This window comes from Lepisosteus oculatus, chromosome 3, assembly GCF_040954835.1.
Source record: "Lepisosteus oculatus isolate fLepOcu1 chromosome 3, fLepOcu1.hap2, whole genome shotgun sequence".
Classification (NCBI taxonomy): Eukaryota; Metazoa; Chordata; class Actinopteri; order Semionotiformes; family Lepisosteidae; genus Lepisosteus; species Lepisosteus oculatus.
The window spans coordinates 72,217,631-72,231,239 of NC_090698.1; the positions used below are offsets into that span (position 1 = coordinate 72,217,631).

At 37.5% G+C, this 13,609-nt stretch overlaps 1 long non-coding RNA gene across 7 annotated transcripts in view; it reads right to left on the minus strand.

Moving 5' to 3' along the window:
- LOC107079045 (uncharacterized) overlaps positions 1-8,707 on the minus strand; it is a 73,568-nt gene extending 64,861 nt beyond the window's left edge. Inside the window, exons 1-3 of one of the 7 annotated variants that reach the window (XR_001480032.2) lie at positions 5,357-5,371; positions 4,065-4,132; positions 944-1,291 (exon numbers count right to left, since the gene is read on the minus strand). This is a non-coding gene — a long non-coding RNA (uncharacterized lncRNA). Of the gene's footprint in view, positions 1-943; positions 2,478-3,644; positions 3,834-4,064; positions 4,194-5,356; positions 5,372-8,598 lie in introns of those variants that run through there. The other 6 variants (XR_001480034.2, XR_001480033.2, XR_001480031.2 and 3 more) reach the window with 6 other exon arrangements.
- Positions 8,708-13,609: the final 4,902 nt, after the last annotated feature.

The window sequence follows — 13,609 nt, forward strand, 5'->3', positions numbered from 1 at the left end:
TTCTCCTGGAAGTTAGACCCCCGAATAAACTCAACCACTCGCTAAAGAGATTTTGTTTGCTCGTCCTGGCGGCAGTAACTTGGTCCCTTGGAGTTCGCTTCCTGGTCGACAGGGCGACTTGAAGTGCCAGTGACCGTGGGCTTGAGACGAGCTTTGCTGGTCGAAGTGGACATGACTTAAATCGCATTAGTCTCCGGAATGACCTTTGCTATACGGTTCTTAGGCTATTATTTCTGGGTGTATTATAATTGCTAAGACCCTCTTCTGTGTTTATACACGGAAACACGCTGTCTTACATAGATCATCCCAAAGTTTTCATAAAATAAAAACCCCATTGCATGATGCAAAAGGTGTATTTCGGTGGTAAGCACTTTTAAAGTGCTCAAATGGAAAACTGGGAGATTATACATTCTGGTTTAATCTTATCGGCATGATTTGCAAGATATCACAAACAATTGTTACATACTGGCATGCATTTAGTGTAGCCACTGTTTATTTCGTATTTTCTGCGATCATCTGGGGCGTATTTTAGACAACAGTGGAGTTCCAGCAACTGCCCACTAGCACAAAATTATTCATTGTGCGCAAAACGGGTAGCCCACAGAAAAGCCCATCACAGCAAGATAATTAACAGCACAGTAATTATCGCTGCAACTTAATTCTTTATGCTGCCTCACACCCACTTCCATTACAATCCCGCCAGGTTAGAGAAGGGTCTTCAAGTTCGGAAACGCTGTCTCGAGGCGTGAACCACTCCGATGCACAGTTTTACACAATTACACAAATTCACTCAAGTTTCCTACTTTTTAGCAACTGCAACAGTGGGCACCAGGAGGTTTTAGAGTAGATCAGAGTTTGTGGACAAATGTAGATTCCATATAGATATCATAAAATATTATATATAGTATATATTTAACTACGAATAATTAAAACATTTACTTACAAACATGAAAGGATGTTTTAAGCAGTGTACAGCAGGCTCTTTCAGCAGTCCTCACGTCGGAAATCATCCAGAGAAACCTTTTGGACACTCAGTACTTCCCCTGAATCCAGCCATACTCGTCACCAACTCATTTTAAAGTTGCCGCCGATACCCAGCTCATTAGACTTGCTTCGGCTGCTCTGAGTTAAGCAGAGGCAATATTCCATCCACATGACAAAAAAAAAACTTTCCCATAACGTATTTGTCTTCTATACACCCAAATGGTAAAGTGAAGGGCTGTGGTGGAAGACTAAGTTTTTGGCGTTGGCCGAGGTCTAGTCCATCCCTCCTTGAGAATGAGGACGTGCTCTGAAATTCAAACAAGTTCCCCAATTCTTTTGTTGCATATGAACTGTAGACCTATTGTTCATCTATTGCCATGGACTTTTCGTCCTTCCCAGAACAGGTTACGGGCTGATAGGAGTAATGAATTTGCTTCGAGCCTTTTTTAAACCTACTGTGACAAACGGAACAAATTCAAATTTCTTTACAGCACAGTGACGATACACTCAGCTGCACGCCGGGTCCTACAGTATGTGTTTTAGGAGCGGTATTACCAGACCGTCTCAGCTTTTATCGCAATGAGTATTATTGCCATACTCTTATTTTGGATTCATTTTCTTTATTCAGAAGTCAGTGTTACTCCGACACTGAAGACGACGAGAGTTACACTTGAAAAGTGAGAAAAATCCCCCGTGCCTTAAATTCAGACACTGGTAACGGATTAATCTCCCACTTAAAAACGTTTTTAATGAAATGATTGGCACGTCTTCACTTGGAAGAAGTTTGCACGGCGCTATCTTGCGATATATTTTTGAGACTGCTAACAACATTCGCCGCTCAGCAATGATAGTCATTTTTTAATCAAATCGGTTCTATTTCATTGCAACCAACAGCACAGTTACAACAGTTTATAATAATCCATTATTTAATTTTTTTCAGACCTTCTGTTTTCATTTGTGTTGCTTTGAACCGGTAAAACCCAGTTTTCGTCGTCGATTATGTTTTCGCTACGCATTCGAAAAAAACCTGTCAGAAATACTATTTTAGGTAGAGTTTATTATACTTTTGGTTTGTGTTCACTGGAAGAAGACAGTGTCACTCATATCTTAGCATTGATTTATTTTGTTTAGTTGATTTTTGCTTAATTTACTATTAAAAAGCTAAATATCTTCCACCGTAGGCCTTTGTAAAAGGTTTTGCTTAAGCACACAGCAAGAAACAATTTTGTGCTTTTAAGACGTAATTTTATCTAACTTAATTTTAAAATTAAAATGTCAGATTTTTATGAATGCATGTGGGGTTCACCCATAGGCTATAATGTTCCAAATATTTCTATATGATCTTCCTCGTCTATTTTTTTTTTTGTTCTGTTGCTTTGTGGTCAGTGTCGCCAACACCATGAACTGGAATTATTTCAAAACTTTCTCCCGATACTCTGAAGCACAGCATTATCTTTCAAAAGCCGGACTAGCTCGGAAGCGACATTCAGTTATCACTGCAGGCGTATCCTTCTGACTCGCTCAGACTCACGTTTGGGTTTAACAGCGAGGTCACGTCCAATGACGTAGTCTAGCATATCTGCTACGCGCAACAGCCATATTTAAATACATCAAGGAAAATTAGTGCATCAAAATATGCAAATCCTGCTTGCATAGTCTCTCTTCCAGCAGACGGACTAATTTTCCCCCCAGATTTATTTTTTCGACGTTTTAAAAAGCCGTATGTTTGTTTTTTGAAGCTCCGGTTGTGTGTTGCGCGTCCTCAGAAAGCGGGATAGTGAAGATGCACTGAAGATGCAAGTCTGCTGTGCATAATGAGACGTCCGCCGCGCCATTCTTATAGCACCGACGCTGTTGGTTCCTGCGAGTGTATTATTTTTAATATTGATGCATATGTAAAAGGTATATTTGCATTTATTTATTTACTGGATGTTTGGGTTTTCTTAAGCGTTTCTTGAAAGAAAATGTTATTCACGGTTAGGACCGGACGTGCAACTTTCCATACAGATTAGGCGAAATAAAAATTAATTTTAAAATAACGTTTTTTTTCTTTAAGAGGTTATGTAAAATGTTGAACTAATGCAAATAATGTCGTTTACAAATGCTCTGGCTGCGTTTTAAAGTAGTGGTTTCAAAATCATTCAAACAAAGGCATCACAGATCAACAGCAACAAAGAGGCAAATGAAATCAACCTTTTTAGAGCGAAATTACTTTATTCCTGTAACTTAAAATTGTAATGTGTTGCAATATAAAGCGCTATTTAAAATCCCAGTCCGCGTTTTGTAGCCCTAATAGCACAAATAGCGATGCGGTGGTCAAGATATTTTTTCCCTCTACGAACATAAAGTAAAAAGTACCAGCAGAGCAAAAAGTGCATTAAGCAATTATATTTCATTACGAGAATCGATACCGGCACAAAACAATTTACCACAGATTTCGTATTGCTGGTGTTTTATGTGAGCAGGCTAGTCATTATTTATGATCATATACACATAGAGTTTGCCCACCGCAGTAATGTGACCTAATCCCTTTGTAATGGGAAAGTACATGTAAGCTCATTAAAACTCTTATTAAGCCATTTCATGTGTTTATGTCCTAATTTTGATATGTGTAACCCCAATAGTTCCCTTATAGTAAATTAGTCAGTGTATTGACTTACCTGCTTCTATATATATATTTTTTAAGCCAATAAAGCAATCCTCTCGAAAAGTCTGCCATGAAAGTATCTTTAACAGATTATGCATAGCAAATATTCAAATGCCCGGTTGCAGTAACCCATCTAAATCGCTCTGTGGTGGTTCCCAGCGGTACCTCTGCCTTCTCGTTTTGTGAACCTTGTACTAAAGTGCTTCTATGATATGTCACCCAATAAAAGTGGCCAGACGGCCACACGTAAAGATTTTTTTAGCCAGAAAACAGACGATGTCATTGACTTATAATTTGTTTGTCGTGCCAAACACCTCTTAAATCGTTCACATATACACAGGAATGTAAACGTAGACGTAATATAGTATATTATATGGACACACATAAAACTTAGACATTTTCAACAAAAAATGTATATTTAAAATTAACTCACCTAATATAAAATATTCCCCCCTTATATCTTGGTGACTAGGAGTTCTGTCACACGTGGATTGGATCTCACTGTGCCACAAGACAGACACAAGATTACCATATTGATGCATATTCACTGCAAATCAAAATAGCAGCATCCGTCACCCGAATAATGAGGAGTGTAGTGGCTGCACAAGTAAACGGTGTTTTTTTTTAAAAAAAAACCCAACTGCGGTACATTGCGTAATGTCGAGGTTTTTTAAAAAATGTTTGTGACCACGTAAATTCAGCATATTCTAAATATGTTCGTTATCGCTTATTATTTCGGGACACTCAAGAGAAGCCCTGCTTTACACGAGGCAGAAAGGCGGGCTGTTAATTTCATATTTTTGGAGAACGGATGCCACATTAAAGCGTTTGTAGATTCAGTAATATGACTCGATAAGGTGTATTTTATTGAGTAAGATTCGGAAATTGCGTTTTCCTGTGCGTTGTTGGGTAGGGAAACTCCTTGTGAGTGGAAGTAATGTACATTTGTTTCGTATTCCGGACATCTTTAGAATAGTTCTACAATTGCTGTGTTGAACATACAATAATAGTGCAATTCTCGGTTCTTAAAAACAAAGAAAATAGGGAATGTTAACCTGGTAGGGTATGCACTACTTAACGTCAGGCTCAATGAGTGAACGTATATATTATAATTCCATTAAATATTATATTAGCCTTATTATTAGAAACCGAGCATTAGAAAGCATGGCATGCATGCGTGCCTGTGTAAGTATGCAATGTTCACAGTAATTATTCAGTAACTATTTTCTGTAACATGCGAAAAAAAACTAAAAGTGTTTAGCAAAACATAAAAACTTAAGGAACTGTAACATTGAAGAAATGTTAATAGCGTTACGAACACAGGCCTGTCAAGTCGTGGAATTTTGTCAATTAAATGACATTATCCCCCCCATCTATAATGTAGAGCAGTTCGTCTAAATGGTGCTAGTACACTTAGTCGTGGGACTAAAGCACACAGTATGTATAAAAAAGGGAATTATTTGAGGTGTTACTATAAGGCTCGCATTTTTTAATCCTGCACCAACCCCGATTCCGAATAAAGCTCGTCAGGCTGAGTGCTTCACGCCTTTTCCTTCTCCAAAAAGTAATCTTTTTTAAAATTGTATTAACAGCTCATCACGGTGTAAGAATCTAAACATGCTCAATGTGACTGTCGGAGAAAAAAAAAAGTTTCGCGTAGTGCACTTTCGTGCCCTCCCAGCCAGCCTATAAAGGCATTTAGAATTTGCGGTAAAGGCAACTGACCGTACTGAAAGTTTGTTGCCTGTAAGTGGAAAGCTGTCTTTCCCGGGTTCGCGTCTTCCACAGAGTATCAGAGGAGATGCCGTCTGTCAGGACATTAACCAACACCTGAAGACGCCAGCTCCTCGCAGTGACTCCCCCCGTGTTTCACGGTTGGCTGAAAAGACCCATCTTTTAATTCTCTAGACCGCTTGCTCTGCGCTTTCATTCTCCCATCTGAGACTGGAGAATTAAAATTTGGATTCAAAAGATGACATTACCCTGCTGTAGGAAAATAGTTGGAGGTTAAATTAATATATTTGTGGTCAAATGTAAAATGTGTTTGAGTTATTTCCGTGAAGGGTTTCCCCTCATGCGACACGAGTCCTTTTCTCTTTCTTTTTGTTTTGGACTTTCACCTTAAGATTATCGCCCTTAATGAGCTCTTGGGCAATATCTATTTCTCACGATTTTGGTAACAATGCTCTGACACTGTGACGTATTTTCAGTGCACCTTTCAGGCTTTACTGTATCTCCCGTTTTCCTAAGCTTGGGTCCAGCTCCAACAACAGATTCTTGTACAAACCATCGAAAATTTTACCTACATAAATTAAATTCGAAAAGCTCAGTATAATCCACTTTAATTACAAAATCATCTTGTGAAAACATACGAAAAAGTTTAAGCCTTTAGCATAGCTTAACTAGGCTGTTGACAAATAACCAGTTCACGAAATTCTTTACGGTTTAAACTGCAAAAGATTATCGTGTGCATTTTATTTAAAATACCCAATCAGTATATATAGTTATATATTAATGGGAAATGCACATATATGACGTATCTGAAATAATGCATTCACGAATTTACATTGTTTAATAGTTAATGCTTAATATAACGGCTTTATATATCGAGCTACAGAAAAGCACAGTAGACTACATCCAGATAAAGACTTGGAGATGTTAATGTGCTCTTAATAAATCGGATAGATTAAATGTACTTCTGAAATGTTAAGGAACCGGCCTCCCTTAGTATACAATTTGACTTGTTAGATAAAAAACAAAAAGATAATGTGCAATATTATATCTTCGTAGTGTACAATGGTCATCTACAGGGTAAGACCGTTTTCCTTCCTATATGAACTTCACAATGATACAAATTTTCTTGAGCAGACATTGTAATTACTAATTTATGTATTTGTGTATGTATTCTTGGTCACGTTAAGAGTCGTAAAAGATATAGTCGAGTTTTCCCTGAATTAAAAACGTTATAATACATAGATAATTTTACGGTTCTTAATTTTAACTGTACAGTATACTGTAATATACAATGTTTCTGTTCGCGTACAATGTTTCTATTCAGTTACACATTATGGATGTGAAGTGTCAATTAGTGTGAAAATTGGCAAGAAAGAACTGTCGTAAAAAACGCTATATTTGAACATAAAATAGTAGAAAATTAAGTGTTACCCAATAAATTAAATTAGAGTATATGAAATCTGTGTTCTCGAAGAGACAAACTAGCGTAGGTTTAGCTAATACATTCACATTTTTGGCTTTGCGTTAAAATACAATGGGATTTAACCTATTTTCTTCTTAAAATGTACTTTTTATTTAAATTAATTTATAAATTGTACTGTGAGTCATACAGAATGTTTATGCCCTTCCTCCGTGTGGTTGCAAAGGAAACCAGCCATTAATGACTGACTGAGTTATGGCGACACCTGCTGGCTAAGCAACATTACTACAGAAACCATCTGTCAGAAAATGATGCGACATTTTCTCATTCAACATTTTCTTCAAAAATGCACACGTTTTCTGTTCACGAGAGGCAAAAGAATGGAGTTGAAGATGACTGAAATTGGTTGCAATAAAATATGTTTGTAACAATTCAATGAACAAAGTCTAAGAAAACACAACTTATTTTAACCTGTTAGGTGAACGTTAATTCATTCTACTTTTCCAAACCAATTAAAAATATAAGGAGCCATTCTTTTTTATTTTTGGCTATGAGTAAATCTTTTGAATATACGGGAAGGATAAAGAATTTGTAAAGTATCTGACTTATACCTAAATATATATATATTGAGCTGCAGAAAATTTGATTTCAGTTTAAACTGTCGGTATAAATAAGCGCGTTATATGCCCATTCTCTTAACTATCAATCACAGCTACTAGTAGCAATATAATTAGAATTTACCGTGTTATCAACATTTGTAGCGGCATGTTTTTTTTATTAAAAATGTTATTTACCACTTAATTATAAAGCAATGTCTCTGAATGGCACTATATCGGGTAATTCTGTATAATGTGTATTATCATTTTTGCATTGCCAATGTATCTTGATATCAAGCATTATCGGACAGACTTTTACGTTTTCTTCTGCACATACAGTTTTGACCTATTCGTTTAATTCAGAGACGACCATAGCTAAATCCTAAGCCAGTCAGTACATCTATCCATCTGTGTGTCTTAAATATAGAGTTAAATCTTGTCTTTTTCTGTCATTACTGGATTCCTTAGTGTTAGCAAGTCAACTGTACGTCACAGGATCTTTTCACTCGGTATCAAGCATCATCTGTCTGTCTTTCGGGCGATAGATAAGTCAGTCATGAGCATTGTTTTTTATTAGACTGAGAAGCCAGATTGGACATTAATTTAAGTGTAACATAACGTCACTCACCTTTCCGTTAAAATCTGCTCATTAGCTAAGATACAAGGCCAAAAGGAATATGCTACTGCTCATTATTTCCATAATAATGGATCAACACTATGACTTCACCTGTTCGGATATTTGCAGTTAGTATAGAACAGACACTCTTGTTATGGCGGTTTGTTTTCAAACTCCTATTCGATATATTCGATAGAATCGAAGCCATGTTTGTGTCGCAGTGCAGTGAAAAATCCGGTTTACCCTAAAAAATAAAATCCGAAACTGATAGCACTACTTAAAAGGAAATTGAATACACAAGGTGTGTGCGCGCCCTGACACGCACAAAAACACACCTCGGGATATTGTTTACCCCATCGTTAGAGATGCTGCAATGTTGTATTGTATTTGTGTTGGAATACAGAATATTTGCCGTAAGGAGATATGTATATATACTTTTAAGTATATGATATACAACTCAAAATCATTCCAAATTAAAACATGACCAGTCATTGGACGAATATACATGTCTAAATTTGGACAAATCTAAATTACTCTTTGTAAAGCAGTAGCCTAGACCTTATCTAAATTGCCAAATTAAAGTTTCAGCCCCTGTACTTACCAGTGTTATGCCAAATCAACCAGGGCTCCTTGGGCTTCGTTTTAACCTAACATCATTCTTAAGAGTTGGAAAAAATCCGACCTGCTCGTCTATACCAAGCATCATATATTGGCGGATTAAGGGACCAATGTCATAGTACAGAACGCCAGCCAAGAACACTTTTCAGCAGACCAAGCCAAAAGCTTTGGGGCTGTTTAATTTGTGTATGGATTCCGCACCTTGCCAACGGATGTGAAAGTACAAAGGAGTATCTGTTTGGAAACCGTCTCCTAGTATAAGGCTTGTTCACAATACGGCCTTCGTAAATTGTGGGAAAAAGTAGCAGCCGTTTTTTTTTTTGACAATTAACTCTCCTCTTTAACTAAGTAGGACCGGCGAGCTGTTTGGCTATTCATTTCTGCCCAGTAGGTGCTTTGTTTTGCTCGGCGACGGAATGTGATTTTGTTCCACCACTTCATCGTTGAGTGAAATAAACGGGGGTTCGTTCAACTCTACAGAGCGAGCGGGTATCGGGCGTTCCTGTTCTGCACTGTTTCAATCTGTTCATCCAAGGCTTCAACATAGATAATGAGAGCCCACCGAAAAGGCAGTAGTCTTTATTCTAACTTCCAGTTGCATAACTTTCTGGGAGCATGTATGGAACCAAAGGTGTGTTTCAATTTTTTTTTATTTTCCTTTCATTTTTTATTGGAAAAGAGTAATATTGAAGAAGTAATATTAAATTACTCCTTGGAAACAAGAAGTCCCAGAGCCAGCTGACCTACACCAATTTTGATTGATCGTGATTTTTATGTACCAAGTGACACTTTCAAAATCATAGGCTATGAGGGCAGATGTGTTTTGAGTAGGCAGATGAGCCCAAGCAGGAAACGCAGAGTTCCGGCGTTTGAAAAGAGAAAACGCCAGTCAATCCTGGGTGCAGAGACAGCAAATGCGTTTGAATAACATTTCATGTCCCAGAAAACAAACACACAGTACGTACAGGGGGAAGTAGAGTTTTTATTGAACATTTCGTACGACTTTAATATTAACAACACCGATAATAACTCGTTCATTTACTTTCTAACCGTATCATCCAATCCAGGGTCGCGGGGGAGCTGGAGCGCTTCCGGCGAGCGTTGAGCGCCTGGCGGGACACACCCTGGACAGGACACCAGTCCATCGCAGGCCACACACACACACACCGGGGCCAGTTTCCACAGAAGCCAATTAAACTATCATTATGTTTTTGGACTGTGGGAGGAAACCCGTGCAAACATGGGGAGAACATGTCAACCCTGCCCCACCTTGTCACCCCAGTTATAAAAATAAACTGCTCGAAAGCCCATTTGTATTGGGAAAAAGAGGGATGGTGTGACCCATCTTACCTGTAAAAAGACAGCCACCACGAAACCTACTTCTATTTACTGAATAATCGATGACTCAAAATGTTAAATATTTCAAAGATATTTCGTAATTTATTTCTTGTTATTGCAATTCGTTGCATTTCTTTAAATTTTTAAATGAACTCTGGATTTTGGTACGAAAAAAATGTTTTGCGAACGTATAAAACGCGAGTCTAGATGTACGTTTTAATCCCTAATTAATGTTTTTCATGTACAACTCAATATTGACTAAATACGATCTTTAAAAGAAATAACGTCATGCAATAAATCCCGTCTCATTTAGTATTTTATTTTGAGAGGTCAAATGGATATATCCTATTTCTTTCGTTTTTTTCATTTTTAACCGACGTAATACTATGTTAAATGATTTCCCGTACCGCTAGAATTACTACAATTAACGCTTTTGGCATATTATAAATCGCACCAATGTCTTATTCTGAGTGTAATTGATCGATTTCCATCTCGTAACCAGCACCGACGTGACTCAATTAAACAAAACAGGTGTGTGTGTGTGAAAGTCTGCTTTACAAGCAGGATACATTTAAGAAAAACTGCAAGAACTGTAGTTTTGTTTGCCGAAACATTGAAATTGCGTGCCCAATGTCTTAAAATAAGATTTATTAACTACGTTTTTTAAAGGTCTTTAAAATAGACTTGTAAAAGATAAAAAGCAGCTCTGCACTTTTGTGATGCAGAAGCTAACTGCATCTCACAAGCGCATTACAATTTCAACGATATCTAGCCAAATTCAACGAAGCATGTGATCAATAGAATGTCAGCTTTATCAATAAAGGCAAACAGTTCAAACACTGAAATCTTACGTATTGGACGCATTGTTCTTGTAAACGTGGGTCGGTTTTATTGTCTATGACACAGACGTTACAATTCCAAATGTTTAGGCGAAAAAATGTTCGATGAAAAAAAATGTATTTTGTCCTTTTAATAATCGTATCTTGATCTATTATGGAGTCCGTCAGACGTGTTTATGTATGCCTCATACATCGATATAAGAAAACACCAACCAGCTTTGAACCATACGGTGATGATGGTAAAAAAAGACCAAAATTGAGTTTTTGATTTTGATTTTTTTTCCAAGTGAATGTTGTAAACATGCTATTCCGGGAGAATTACGATATGCTAAATATAAAATTTATTTAAAGTATTTCACGATAAATATTGCAACTTTTTTCGAAAGGGTCAGCGCGGACAAAAATATTATGTGCAGTGTTTTCTGTACGATGAACCTCTCATACAATTTCAGACAGATGACTGCTGAAAGATAAATAGTATTTTTATGAAGGCGGAGGGGTGGATTGGCAAAACAGCGTTGCGTTATGTCTGTAAGACTAACTGTAATTAACGTCTGGTTGTGAAGATAATCGTCGGATAGATCTTCGATTAAAACTAAGCTCGCTTGTGGTCATCGATAGACTTAATTTATTTAAAAGGAATACTTATCAACGCAATGCAATCATAATGACGTTACAATACCATGGTATTGCTTAAATGGAACCCTTTAAGCTTCTACGTCCAGTACTAAGAATAATCGTAGCTTTTTATAGCACTTTACATGCGAACAGATCCCATTATTATAGCGCTACACATGGAGGACGAGACCGGCTTCATTCAAAAAACTAAAGTATGAAACGAAGCTAAAGTATGAAACCGCTTCACCATTTGAATTCAAGGAGGCCAATGTCCAAATCGCTGCAGCACCGCTGCTCGTATGAACAGTGCCGCTTACTGGTCCAGCGACACCACTTACAGAAGGACCTGTTTGTCCTTAGAGGTCTCCCACCTCAGGACTGACCTGGCTCAGTCAGGCTTCGATTTTGAGATATGACCCATACCAGTTACAACACGGTGCAGTAGGAGTGGTGTTAATAGTTGTAGTCGTCACAATCACCAGATGCCTTAAATTTAACACTGAAGAGGATTTAGTGGGTCTGGTCTTTAACCAACAAGCCACATTGTTTGCAAAGTGAAACAGGAAGAATATAAGGACGTCTACAAACAGGCCTTCAGTTGAATTTATTTTGATGCATTTTTTCACACTATACTGTGTTGTGTACCCTTTCTGTGTTTTTAGTCTGTAATCCAATCTTCTGTCAGAACCCCAGGAGAATGTCTCACGGTTGTTTACTAATGCTGATCCAGGATTTTATTTGTTCTGTTTTATTCATAAACATTCCCTTTTCACCTAATTAATTTCTGGAAGTTCCGGTAGACACCAGATGTTGATGGCTAAGGGTTAGGACTTCACAAAGCCTGCTTTTTGGTGCCAGCCTGCCTGATACAGGTTTTAAGTGTGTTTTTGGCTTCCTAAACTATGAGAAAACGCTCCTCACCTCCTTCTTCAAATTTCACTGCACGTTTATGTATATTCCATTCTATTAGGAATGTACCTTTTATTAGGTCCAGTATACTGTCATCTGAATGTTGCAGACATCCCCAAAATCTAATTTTGACTCTCTTCACCATTGCACTCTAAGGAGTTACTTTTTGACTCTTGATGGGGTGCTTCTTTCAGGCAGCTAGTCTAAATGATCCCTTCTCCTTGCTCACAGTTTCTACTAATACCCTAACGCCACCATCTTCAGATAGTTACTGCACAACATCAGGACCACTGATTGGCACCGCCGTCTTGATTTGTTGTGACTGTCTTCTTTATTTCTTGTTTTTAGTGCATCTATAGAATGTGCAAAGCTTTCACGGTATGTACAGTTTCCTCTCTTTGACTGTAACCTTCATTGGATAAGATTAGTAATTCCACACAGCCGGTAAAACATGAATCTGCTCTTCTCACCATTTTGTGGCAAAACCACAAATTATTCTGAAACTGTGTCTTCGGTATTAGGATATTTACATTTCATTTGCTTAATTTCAATTGACAAGTGGTAATAAAAAAACGTTTCCCAGAAAATGAATTGTAAATTACACCTCTGCCCGATTAATCTTTCTGCCACTGTTTTTAATAATTGTGAGCTCTCCTTTCTTTCTAGATCATAAAGAAAACGGTTTGAGTTTCACGTCAGTTTGCAGAAGTTAAGCAAAACAGAAACAATTATTTTGTAACGGTCTAATTCAATGTATTTCCTTTCGAAAACAAGTGTCACTGTTAGAATACGTATTATTGCGCAGATAAAAATGCAAGTGTGACCTCTAGTGGAACATCTATTTCATAACTTCTCTCAGTATGTGGTGATTTTGTCTATTTTGTGCAGGTGCAAGTACGCAGCAAAGACAAAGAATTCGCAATGCATTTGTTACCTACATTTCAAAGTATTTTACAACAACAACAACAACAACAACAACAACAACAACAACAACAACAACAACAACAACGTTTTATTTTAATAACGCACTCACCGCCAGCTATAAAAAGCCCGTGTAGCTGAACGCGCTAGAACTGCCTAAAAGCCTGGACAGTGTCAATTATACTTAAACTGACAGAAAAATGTGTCAACATTTAATTGCATGCAGTATGACACAGTAGAGAACAATATGATATTTCCCCTGAAAAAAAAAACCGCAAAGCGGATATGAAATAGAATTTCATACATACGCATTTGCATTTCGTTAGTCTGGTGTAAGACATAGCTTTAAATACGTAGGGGAGTGGGTTC